Source organism: Pteropus medius, unplaced genomic scaffold, assembly GCF_902729225.1.
Source record: "Pteropus medius unplaced genomic scaffold, Ma_sr-lr_union100, whole genome shotgun sequence".
Classification (NCBI taxonomy): domain Eukaryota; kingdom Metazoa; phylum Chordata; class Mammalia; order Chiroptera; family Pteropodidae; genus Pteropus; species Pteropus medius.
In genome coordinates this window covers 9,801,526-9,814,443 of record NW_024346667.1, presented here as the reverse complement: position 1 = coordinate 9,814,443, position 12,918 = coordinate 9,801,526, and the positions used below count along the sequence as shown (strand labels likewise).

Below are 12,918 nucleotides of genomic sequence, written 5' to 3'. Positions count from 1 at the left end.
AGCCTTGGATCTATAATAAATTTCCTTGCATTGTTTTCTGTTCTAAAGTGCCATAACCACTACATGTGACTTGTGGCACACCTAAGGTGGGGGGGGTGTGCAGCGGCCAGCTGATCATGTACATCTGGAGCTCTGGAGAGAGAGATGGTCAGGAGCACAGGGCCTAACATCATTTTTTAAAAAATAAGTGACTGTTGAATACGATGAGCTCTTCATAGGATGCTCTTCTACATCCCTCCACTGCCACCCTAATTAACTCAAACGTTACTCCTGTGTTAAAAGTCACCACCAGGTAGAGATAGCCTCTCCCTACTATCAATTCCGCTGTCCTCTCTTTGAAAAGGTACAGCATATTTTTAAATTTTTTTTAATTTTGAGGTGTACATTATAATTTGACATCTGTATATTCTATTGTGTGTTTACCACCTGAAGTCCAGTTTCCTTCAGCTACCATATATTTGATCCCCTTTACCCACTTCACCCTTCCCCTATCCTCCTATATTTGACCCCCTTTACCCTGTCTACCCCCCTCCTCCCACACCCCTTACCCTCCAGTTACCACTAATCTATAGTCCATGTCCATGAGTCTCTGTTTGTTGGTACAGTATATTTTTAATTTTGTTTTTTCTAAGACAACATGAGATAGAGGTGGCTAATTTAAGTATATTTATTTGTAACAGTTTTTCTCGGTCATATAGGATTAGTGAGCAATCTTCCACAGGTGGCTTCATCCCTGATAGGCCTACTATTCATATAACTGCTACCCAGATAACTTCCCCGTTCAGAAATCCCAGGATTTTTCTCTCCTTTGTAGATCATCATGGATCCCTACCTGAAGTCTGGGAGCCCTTCTGAGAGGCATGTATTAGGAAGTACGTGGCTTCAGAAAAGCAGATGATTTCACTAGGTGAATGGTGGACACCTAAAAAAAATAAAAATCATCATAAAAATCCTGAAAGTGGGAAACCCACATTTCCCATAACATAAAATGGGATTATTATTCTACGTGTAAAGCACTTGGCTTCCATCTGCTTTTCATAAATGGTGATGACTGAGAAATGGGAACAAGGGAAAAGCAGTGAGATGGAAAACTGAGTGATATTCTATCCCACTTACCCCTCCAGAGGAATGTACTATTATTTCATTCGCTTTCCCATAACAAAGAAAACACCTCTCAATCCCTATTGCACTGAGAACCAATAAATTACAGTGGACCACAAACAACACGAATTCGAACTTCACAGGTCCACTTATACTAGGATTTTTTTCAGTAAATATAGTTGGCTCTTCCTACTTGCAGTTTCGCATCCATGGTTTCAACTGTGACACAAAACGCTATTTTCTCAGTGTCAACCATGGATTCTTAATGGCAGAGTCCCAATTAAGGACGGAAAATACTGTTTCAGATCTTATGCAAAAGGCCAACCTGTAGAGTCAAAATTTACATGCAGATCTTTGACTGCGAGAGGGTTGGTGCCCCTTCACACCTGCTTTGTTCAAGGGTCAACTGTACAGAGCTCCCACAATAGAAATGGAAAGTTTTGCTATCTTTACACTAACATAAAAATAATAAATACCATATGAAAATAATAATTTTTTAATCCTTCATTTCTGAGTTCTACAAGTCAAAAGAAACTGTCACATGGTGTGGCCTGGATGAAAGACCAGGATGTCTGGATAAAGCTGGATTAAAGTATTCTATTGTATGAACTTCTGTTTATTTTATTAACATATAATAAGCATGTTTTTCTTTTTCAAATCTGAGCAAACAAGAAAAATATGTCTATTTGGGTAAGAAAAGTCTTGAAAGTACCCTTTATAAAGCCAGTGATGAGATACAGAATAACATCAGTTATTACTGGTTAAATTTCTTATTAATCATTTAATATGAATAGTCACACAACAAGAAATTACAGAGGACTGCTACCATATGGTATGTCTGAATTTATATACTGAATTGTTAGAATTTAATGTTCTTTTTGTTATTGACCAAATACAGTACTAGATGTCTCCAATATAAATAACCTTCTTAGAAGATAAAAGTTTAGATAATGAAGAATTACAAGGTCTTTAAAATAATTTTTGAAAACACTTCAAAGTAAACCTAATGATTCTTAATAATGGCCAAATGGATGGTTGCTGTTTTGAGCGTCAAGCCTTAGAGTCCACACCATCAGCAAGAGAAATACTATAAACCTCAGGAAACCTCATTCCCAGATCTGATAGACATTAAGCTAACATGCTGCCAAGAAAAACATTTCTCATTCACTGCCCTGAATAAGAGTCCTTTCTATATACATGGGAGGAAGTCATTTGCCAGATGTTGCTGTTTATTTTACAAGTCTCCCTTTGACTTGTGCTTATTTTCTCTTGACCTCCCCAACTTCTCCATGTGGAGAGAACTCAAGACACTGTGAATTTTGCTACAGAAGTACCTAGCTGTTCCAGTCAATACCTCAGTCTCAACATGTGTTCTTGTTTATGAATCCAGCCTAACTGCTGATGGAGACTGTATGGTCAGGCCTCCCCACTTCAGGGCTGTCTGGACATCCATCAGCAAAACAGTATTTTACAACTTGGCATCATGAATGACATCTATGATGGAAACTTTCTCTTTTATGATAACAACAAACTTATTAATGATAAATTAAGATAAGTAAAATAAAAGGAAGTCAACATGAAAAGAAAAGATTGTACTATTTTCTAAAGGCATTCTATCTTTGGAACTCCCTAAAGATCCTGCAATGGATGTCAGAGGTTACACCTTACCAAACAGGATTCAAGCAGGAATTTCACTGTAGACTTGCTTTCCCCCTCCAGACAGAGAAGTAAACTGGCTGATTCTTGTTTATTTGATTTCTATATTACACATATGTTGCTAACTTTATGCTAAAATGACATCAGTGTTCATGTAAGTCACTGTGTCCTCAGGGATCTCATACCTATCACACATACTTGCCTACCTGCCAAAGCCAATTACTTTTGTGATAGAGGCTGCCTCTACAGCTATGTCCCAGCTTTAGCTTTTGCACTCTTTTGTGACCCCATTGTCTTATCCCACTTGCTATCTTCTGGATCCATTCCAAATGTAGGAGCTGAGAAAACTGAGGTGACAGATAATGAGGCTAGGAAAATAGATAGAGCAGGATTGAAGTGCAGTCAGCTAAGAACATTATGTAAATGTTCAGTGAGCCTGAGTTCTTCAAGGTTACTCAAAGAACTCAAAGGGCTTGGATTTAAATAATCTCTAAGGATGTTTTTATGTATACAGACAACCACTTACATTATTTCTGAAGCATATCCTAATACACAGAGAATGGCCCAGAGCACTTACTAAGTGCTTACTAGTCATTGGATGAATGAACGGATGGATGAATGGTTATACAATAATTCTTTGTGTGAGATAGTGAAGAATGATATCCTCACAATATCTTTGTGAAGGTATTTGACTATTAGGTTAGTTAGTAGGGCTTACATTCTCCCAAATTTTTGTCAAAATTTCTCACTTGTAATTAGGCAGATATTGCCTCTGTGTGACTGCAAATCTATAGAATCCTTTGGATCCTATTCACCTAGTTGAGTAAGGGCTGAAAAATATCTAATGCTATAATTAACGTATTTTAATCTGGTATTTTTATACTCAATGTGTTTTAACAATACTTTTTTTTTTAATTCAATCATAAACTTGACTTGATTGTGGTTTAGCAAAGGTGTTTTCAAAATATCTGTGGAGGATGACCAATTTGATTTTTTAAAATTTTCACTGTAAAATAGGCAGATATTTTTGTAACATAAAATAGAGGTGAATTACCAGAAAGAAAAAATAAAACACCCATGTTAACTACCCACCATAACAAAGATACAGCAACAACCTAATAAGTGTCCACTGATGAGTGAATGAATAAAGAAGATATGGTATATACATAAAAAGGAATATTATTCAGCCATGAGAAGGAAGGAAATCCTGCCTTTTGCAACACCACTGATAAACCTAAAGGACATTATGCTGTGAAAGAAGCCAGAGAGAGGAAAGAAAAATACTGCATGATGTCGCTTATGTATAGACTATTAAAAAAAAACAAAAAAACAAAAAAAAACACACACAAAAAAAACAGAACTAGAGTGTGGAATGGTAGTTACCAGGAGCTAGGAAGTGGGGAGATGAGGAGATGCTAGTCAAAGTGCCCAAGTCTTCAGTTATAAGTAAGTTCTGGGGGAATCTAGTGTACAGTTAATAACACTATATTATACACTTGGTAAGAGAGTAGATCTTAAGCATTTTCACTACAAGAAAAAATTATATGAGATGATGAATGTGTTAACTAACCCGATTATGGTAATCTTTCACAATATACATGTATGACAAATCATCATGTTTTATACTTTAAATATATCTAATTTTATCTGTTAATTATACTTTAAAGCTGGAGGGGAAAAAAATAAAAACAAGAGAGAGAAAACACAAATGTCATTGTTTATATGATAAAGTTCAACAGACAAAAATTGCACTGTCAAATTTCTTTCAGGTATGCAAAAAGTTTCTAAACACTCTCAATTTTTGTATCTGTCTGGTCACAGACTGTTTATAATCAGTCTTGTTAGCAGTTTCAGTCTATAGATCACACTAAGGGTCTCACTGGTTTAGGTCCAGTCTTCATTTTATCCCAAATTGATCAGATATAGGACAATAACTCAAAGTATGTTCACGTTTCATATTTCTTCTGTTCTATAACACTTAACACTAGGATCTTTGCTGAGGGAAAAGATTATTCTATGTTTTTAAAATAGTTTCCAATATTTTCAAGCATAAAAGAAGTCATTTTAAATCATTGTGTCAAGTTTTTTAAATACTAAAGATTAATATATTTGTCAAAAGTCAGAAAATAAAGGTCACTAAGAAAATGTCTCTTTTTCAGAAGGAGTGATTATTCTCACTTATACACAACTCTGTTCTCCCATTGAAATGCTACCGAGTCATATTTTATTATTTTATTAACATTAGGGAATAATGAAGCTATATGTCTAGGCAACATTGAGCTCATACAGAAGACTGCATGACTCCCAAAGTGTTGCCCTTTGAAAGAACTGGGAGAGGGAAGACAATGTCTTATATGTTCTCTCTCTCTCTCTCTCTCTCTCTCCTCTCCTCTCACACACACACACACACACGCATACACATAAATCATATATTATAATGGCTTAGCATTTAACTGCATGGCTTTATAACCAGATTCTATTCAAGTCCTGTCCACGTCACTCATTAACCCATACTGGGCAAGTCATTCACTTTTCTGTGTTCGGGTTTCACAGTAGGCCCTCCATAAATACTATTTAATGAGCAAAGGCATTTAAAATATGGTGTTGAAGAGTAGTATAGTAGAAGGTGGACAACCAGCATTGAATTTTTCCATTTGTGACAGTTTTATAGAGTTAGGGTAAAAAAAAAATATATATATATATATATATATATATAATATATATATATATATATATAAATAATATATATATTATATATATATTATTTTATATATATATATATATATATAATATATATATATATATAAAATAATAAAACAGCCAGCAATTACTGACTTACGTCACAGTCTGAAGTACATTATCAAGAACAGAAACCATGGAATGTCTTATGAAAACTACTAATGAACGAGTAGAGACCTTTCTTTCAGTGCTAATGTTCTCCTTTCTGATGGCCAAAAATTACCTAAGCAGGCAAATAGAAAACCTGAGTTAAAAATACCACTATTCTGTATTATTAAGTCTGTGCTCACACATGCACTTTTAAAAAAAATCAGAACAAATAGATATTTCTAACAAAAACCATTATTTGAATTCAACCATCATTTTATAATTATTTCCAGGGTTTAAATGTAGCAAAATGAACTAAATTTTCCAAAAAAACACTATTGCAGGAGAAATTTCTAAAGTTATTATGGTTCCATTTTTTCTTCCTTCACTGAGAAAGGTACAGATTATGGAGACTCTCACAAGCAACAAAGGACAAGTCCAGAAGAGCCAAAGTGTGAAAGCTCTGGTAAATTTAAATCTCATAAATGGAATGGGGTCCCTAGAGGAGAGGGGCCATAAATCATAGAGGACGGAGAAAAGACATGGAATTTGAGATCAGAGGTCATGGAAAGACCATGCTGTATGGCCAATTTTAATTTGCAATTTAGTTTTCCTTCATATTTAAAATAATGTAACCAAATATAAATAACGTAACCAAATAATGTAAACACACGGTACAACATACCTAAAAGCATTTTAGTAAGTTTGTGAGATTTCAAATGTTTTTGAAGGAGAGATAGAAAAAAATACTCCACTTTATTTTAATTTTCAAAGATTCCATGATGACGGAAATCCAGAGAGCACTGTTTAAGATGGTAACATAGAAATATACACCTTTACAACCACTGATACAGTCTTGACATCGACTGCACAAGTCCCCAGGCTGAACAGTCTGTCAAGAAGTTGCCAAACACAGAGCAATGTGAGGCATGTCACATTTCCCTCGATAAATACTCTTCTTATTCTCCATCTTCCAAAGAAATAAAATGCAAACATCTTTCCAACTAGCCCAAACGATCGTTCTGTGGTAAGGAATTATTATATTTTTTGAAGCAGTAATAAACAGAGTAGCCTGAAAGCAGTGCTGCAATAAAAACAAAAATGGAGGCATAAATACATGTCCACCCCTTCCTTAGCTCTTAGGGGGTGAAGCATAAAGGCTAGATGGAGAGCTATTTCCCACAAGGTCTCTTTATTAGCTGTGTGTGGATATTTTCATTTTTGGAATTACTGTTTCCCAAGTTCACTTCCCATTCCCTAGTGCAAACAGCGTGCGGTCATTGTCTGCAAGTACGCTGTTCAAGTGATTCATGTTGGAAAGAGGGCCTTGCCCCAGAACTGAAGATTTCTTAATTGCGTTGGTGGTTCAATTGCCAATGCATGTTAGTTTTGGCAGAGCGAATGTAAGGAAAACTGTTCTTGTCATATTCTTTGGCTCTTACACTTTACGTGTCAGATGAAACAGCAATGCAGACTAAAACCCTTCCAAACAAAAGAAGACTTTGAATTTAATTTGGCTTTTAGGAAACACAAAGAAGTAGTGGGAAGGGCACCCTAAGGACAGTCTGGAGTTGGACATCAGAGAGACAGTGTTGTCACTCACTGTGGCAAATCATTCTGCTCTCTGTCTCAATTTTTACATCTCTGAACTGAAGAATTTATCCTAGATTAAGATTTAATGTTCACACGTTAAATAGAGCATGTCAGATGAAGTCTTCAACAACCTTTCTACACATTAAGAAGGGGATTTATTTAAAACTATTTATTTAAAACTTTATTTAAAACTAAGTCTTCTATTAGAGCCAAGATTGGAAAGTGAAATTATTTAAAGTAAGAACTCTCAACTAGATTTCTACTGGTCATTTCAATTACTTAGTTTTTCAGTAAATATGTATTAGTCTGTACATTTCTTATAAAATTAGGTAAACTACAACATTACTTTTATGCATATACTTTTTTCCCTCTATTTCTCCCATCCACCAATATCACTTATAGAATAGGAATGGTTCTTTCAATTTATGGAAAAGCAAAATGAAATCTGATAATGATTAGTTTGCTTTGTGTAAAGGGAAGGTATTGAATTCTTATTTATAATATTAGAATGATTCCATACGTATTAGAGAAAATTTAAAAACAACGTGGAAAAAGGAGAATTACCAATGGCCTTATCACTCGTTGTCAATTATAATATAGTAACTTTTCTTTCAGATTTTTTGTAGATATAAGTTTTTTACAAGGACGCAGAGTTCTTTTTTAATTAGTTATGGTTATAATGTCCATAATTTTGCAACCTGCTTTTCTCACTTAACAAGTTAAGCATTTCTTCAAGTTATTACAAACTCTTATCGCTTGCATACTACTCAACACATGCACATACCAAAATTTACAGAGCTATTATTCCACAGATGATCATTTTAAGTAGTAAGTTGTTGAGCAATTTCAGTATCTGTGTGTAAAGTATAGGAAGCTTTCATAGAGGGGGAAAACTGGAATACTCGGAGATAAAATAGGAGCAAAGAAGAGCAGCAGCCAGGAGTCTTCTGCCATGAGGCAACTCTTTGGAATAAATGCAAATAAGGGTCTCAGAGAAAGGCCTTATATCTTCTCTCAATAGAAACATGGCAGTCAAGGAATATGGGCCTCCTGGTAACTAAGTTAAAACAAACACTAGTTCCCAGGAGAAGTCATACCTCTTCTACAGCCAGGCAAAAATGCTCATCAAGAAAAATCTAATTTTCTACAACAGTGGAAAATGGCTTCCAAAGTAGCATGAGGTAAAAGGCCAAGTGGCAGGTGACAAATTCTGCTGTGAAAACTGCTGAAATGCAGTAATGTGAGTGAGCCAACCCCTGCAGCATGGGAGCTGTAAGGAAAAGGAAAAATAGTTGATTTTCAATCCCAGTATATAAATAAGGACATTTTTTATAATTGCTCATCGGGGTCTGCAATATTCATTTATGTTATTTATAGGAGTTGCATAAACAAATTTCTTTTTAAAAACTATTTTCCTTCCTTTATGTAGAGCTGAAGTTGGGGAGATACACAAAGGATTCATTCTTCCTTTATAGGGCCATCTTAGCTGAATTTAAACTTTTCATAACTACTCTGAAAAATATATGGAAGACATAAAATAATTTGCCTAGAAAAATTTTCCTACTAGCAGTTTAAAATATATCAATAACAATAGAAAATATATCTGCTGATGACTTAGAGAAATACCATGGCTACATTAACATACAACTTGAATGTTAAGACACTCTGCTAATGATTTCACAGTTTTAGTATTAAAAATAACTTCGACCAAATTTTTTTAAAGTAGGCAAGAAAACTATATAAATCCAATATATAAAATGACTGAGCTGTAAGTCCTAAGAAAACACAAATTGCAATCAGAGAAGATAAAATATTTCAAAGAAAACAATTTTCATAATGAAGTTTATTAGACACTGGACTATTTTCAGAGAGTTTTTTAATTCTCTATCCTCCAAACTGTTTAAGAATATGGCAGGGACTTTTCTCTCTAAAAAATTTCACGAGAAGTCCTGTGAAAGAGAAAGATGGCCTAAAGTCTAGACGGTCTCTTAAGAGCCTTTCTGTGCACTAGTCCTGAATTTTACTCATTACTCATCTTCTCCGTGGTAATCTAAACAGATTAAGCCATAAAATGCTTTTTTCCTTTCCTCTTTTTTTTTTTTTTTTTGGCTTTAGGAACTATTTTTAAATTAATACTTCCTGCTCCCTCCCAAGAAATCTGGAACTTTTGCAAACAGTTGTTAAATAGCTATAATTTCTTCCCATATTCATTTAACATTCACTACCACTCCCAAGATAAGCAGCACCCACTCTAAGGTATCATAATGTCAAGCACTATGAAAAAGTAAAAAAGTGATTTATAGCAGATAGTAAACAGAGGCTTCTAATTCAAGAAAACCCTGTAAAGGAGAGAGAAGATTTTGCTTTAGACAAGGATTATGAGAGCTTCTAAATCTTATTAGTATGTCAAAGCCTCATTCTATTATACCATATAAAACTCAACTTATAACTTATTTTTCATTTTTCCTTGGAGCTGAGCTATACTTAAAACATAACTAGACCTGACAAATATTATTTTTTTATTTTTATGTTCGTTTTGTTGTGTAATTCCAGTTTCTTGGAGTCGACTGTAGCAATTATGTATGATAAGTGCTAGTAAATTTCCACTGCTTTTTGTAAAGAAAAACTCAAAGAATATTAGCAAAAGAATGATGTGCTGCAAAACATATAACTTATACATTAATTTCAGAATTTTGGGAAGAAGGATCAAAGGAAAAATTGTTCCCACCATCTTTCAGAAAGAAATCTTTGCAAATGTGGCTAATCAAGAACTTATTTAATCTAGTATTTTTAAAGGTATTTGTTTTTTAGTTAAAAAAAAAATACATTAAATTGAGTAATACTGAAAAACAAAAAACAAAAAAAAAAAACACAAGACTCTCTGGATTTAAGTCATCTAAACCATTGGCTTTACCCAACAGTAGTAGCAGCCTCATTAACTCAGTTCATCTCCTCACTGTTAATTAATTTACTGGATTCCATATGCTGTGGTATACATTTTAAATGAAAACTCTTTTAAGGTTTAAAGATCCTTAGTTGCATAGTCGATGGTGCGAGGGTCCAAACTGAGACCTTAATTATAGTGTTTGGATAACAGCAAATGAAAATATTTTACAGTGTTTCTCAGTTAATCAAAGGAACACTAAGATTTGACCCATAGCACCCATAGACATATAGAACCTCCTTAATTAACATAACCTCCTAACCAGCAAGAACTTACGATGTTATACTTTTGTGATTATTTTTGTTTTTATGTGTTATGCACATTTTTGTTATTTAACCCAGTGACTCCGGAAATCTTCAAGAAAGTATAGTGGGGAGTATATCACCAAATGTATTTTAACCTCTGGATAAGTAGTTCTCAAACATTGGGACATATCAAAATTGCTGCAATTAAGCTGAAGCATCTCTAATTTTAGTCTCGCGGGTGATTCAGATGCCCGCCTAGGATTCAGAACCATAGAGCTAGATTGCACATGCAAGATCTCTTCCATTTTGCCTTAGGAATTAATTTTTAATGTACCTTGCCTAATCAAATTTGGATTAAAATGTACTTTGCCCTTAATTTCTAGGACTGCCAAATAGCCTTTGACCTCTCTGTAGATGATTATGCTCTGGTCTTCAGGAGCAATTCACCATGTCTGGTTGAGTCTCCTCTGTAGAGAGATGTAAGAGGAGTCAGCTCTACCGGAAGGAACCCCTGTGACTGAGATGTGAATTCAATTAGTGTAGTTTAGTGCTATCTCAATTTCCTTAGAGAAAAAGAACATTACTAGCTTTCAAATAAACTACTATGACAGCTGGATCTAGAGAAAATACATGACACTGTTCCTCTTTGGAAGATCCTAGTTCTTCAAAACACACCGTGGGAAATCTGGTGGCAATTTCCTGTAGCCAGACCAACACTAATTCACAATGATGTCAGCTATTTCCTCTCCAGGAGGTTTTGCAATTGCCATGGCAAAATTTGTTCTTGAAAAGAATATGCTAAGATATATTTTGTTCTTGCTGTATCTTATTTGCCCAGAGAAGTGCCTAGAACATAGTAGACATTCAATAAATATCTGTTGAATAAATTAATGGTTTCTTGCCACATAAAGTATGTGATCTTTATCATTGTGAAAGACATAATAAATTTAGTATGCAGCCCTTCGTAAAATATCTAGGCAACTATCTTTGTACATTGATCTACCACAGAGTTGACTTCCATTTTGCGCATATATTCATCGATGAAACTTGTTTCAAATACATTATTTAGAGAATTCTTACCTCTACCATAATACAGTTCTGAAACAATTTCCAATTTTCAGTATTAGTTTACAAATTTAGATCATCTGATGCCAAGCTAATACAAAATGCCCCTAGACTTTACCCTAATATATTTTGAAGAATGATCTCATTCATAAAAGACTGTCTTTCCTTAAATATACAACAGAATCCTGATGTGACCCTCTGTCATCTGAATAGTGTTGCTTTGTCTGACATGGCTATGAGATTTCCTAAGATGGGCACCTCCTGTTCCCTACTGACTCATCAACAGAGTGTTCCTTCTAAGCACATTGAAAGCGAAAAGTCCTTTCTATTTAAGCAGAGCTTAGATTACATGACTTGAAACTACAAGTTTTACTTAATCTGGGGTAGACTCTAATAGAGACAATCACTAAAAGTTGTCAATCAAATTTTGTGAAAAGATATAATCTAAATTACTAAGGGAGCTCATCAATTAAGGTGAGCCTATGATATTGCCTTTTTAAAGTGGTCAAAAGTAAATGTAATTGTAAAAGTAAATCCTTTTACTACCAACAAATTTGTCATTTGTGCTATTAAACTGATGCCTTGTTTCAGCAGCTTAAAGAGGCCTTTTTGGATATGATCTGGGCTTTAAAGGGATAGATTAAGGCATTTAAAAACACAATAACACAGAAAACTGTTAGCCAAGTGGATTTTGCTAAGGTAATTCTTTCATTCAACAGGCATTTACTGAAGTGTTCTCTAAGCCAAACGTTAATCCGCAGAGAAGAAGTCACAGTGCCTTACTTTCTTACACCCAAGAAGGAAACATGAACACCAAGAAAATGCAACAGATGTTAAGAAAACAGACATTAGAATTGATATAGGGATATTTAAAGTAGCATCTTCAAGGCCTTTTGGGGGATGTTGTATTTAGACTGAGACCTGAACAACGAGTGACAATTGACCAAGAAAAATAAGGAGAAACAACATGCTCTTGGTTCAGAAGCAACAGAGAGACTGTCATGAAAAGGAATTAAGCAAAGCCCAGGAAGCCCAAAGTAGAGAAGAGATGGGCTAGTAAACTGGGAGAAGACGCTAAAAGTGTAGGCAGGACTCAGTTTATGGAGGCCACTGACACCATGTGAGATGTTTGAGACTCCGTCCTCAGAACAGCAGAAAACTATTGAAAGGGGTAAAGCAGGTACCATGAACACACAACAAGGAAACTCGGCCAACTCTTATTAGAGCCACGTTCTCAGCCTAAGGTTACCTTCAAAGAGCAAAGCCAGAGACCCGCAGAGCTGGCAAGCTGGCAGTTTATTTTAGGCAGTGAGCCCAAAGAGCAGGAATGGAGGACTGGGAGGAGTGAGATGAAGCAGAGAAGCCAACAGAAAGGTGCACTACTGAGCAGATCTCCACTGTGGGCAACAGGTCTCTCCCCGCAAAGGACAACTCCAAGGAGGCACGTAGAGGGGCCTTAGGATCATCCAGCCAAGCAATGGAAAGAGA

At 35.1% G+C, this 12,918-nt stretch overlaps 1 protein-coding gene across 1 annotated transcript in view; it reads right to left on the bottom strand.

The window, feature by feature from the left end:
• The window catches only part of TTC29 (tetratricopeptide repeat domain 29), a 594,494-nt gene that overhangs the window by 419,744 nt on the left and 161,832 nt on the right, over nucleotides 1-12,918 (bottom strand). The window contains exon 4 of the mRNA XM_039876006.1: nucleotides 833-922. The gene's annotated coding sequence lies outside the window, so the exon portion shown is untranslated. The remainder of the gene's footprint in view (nucleotides 1-832; nucleotides 923-12,918) is intronic.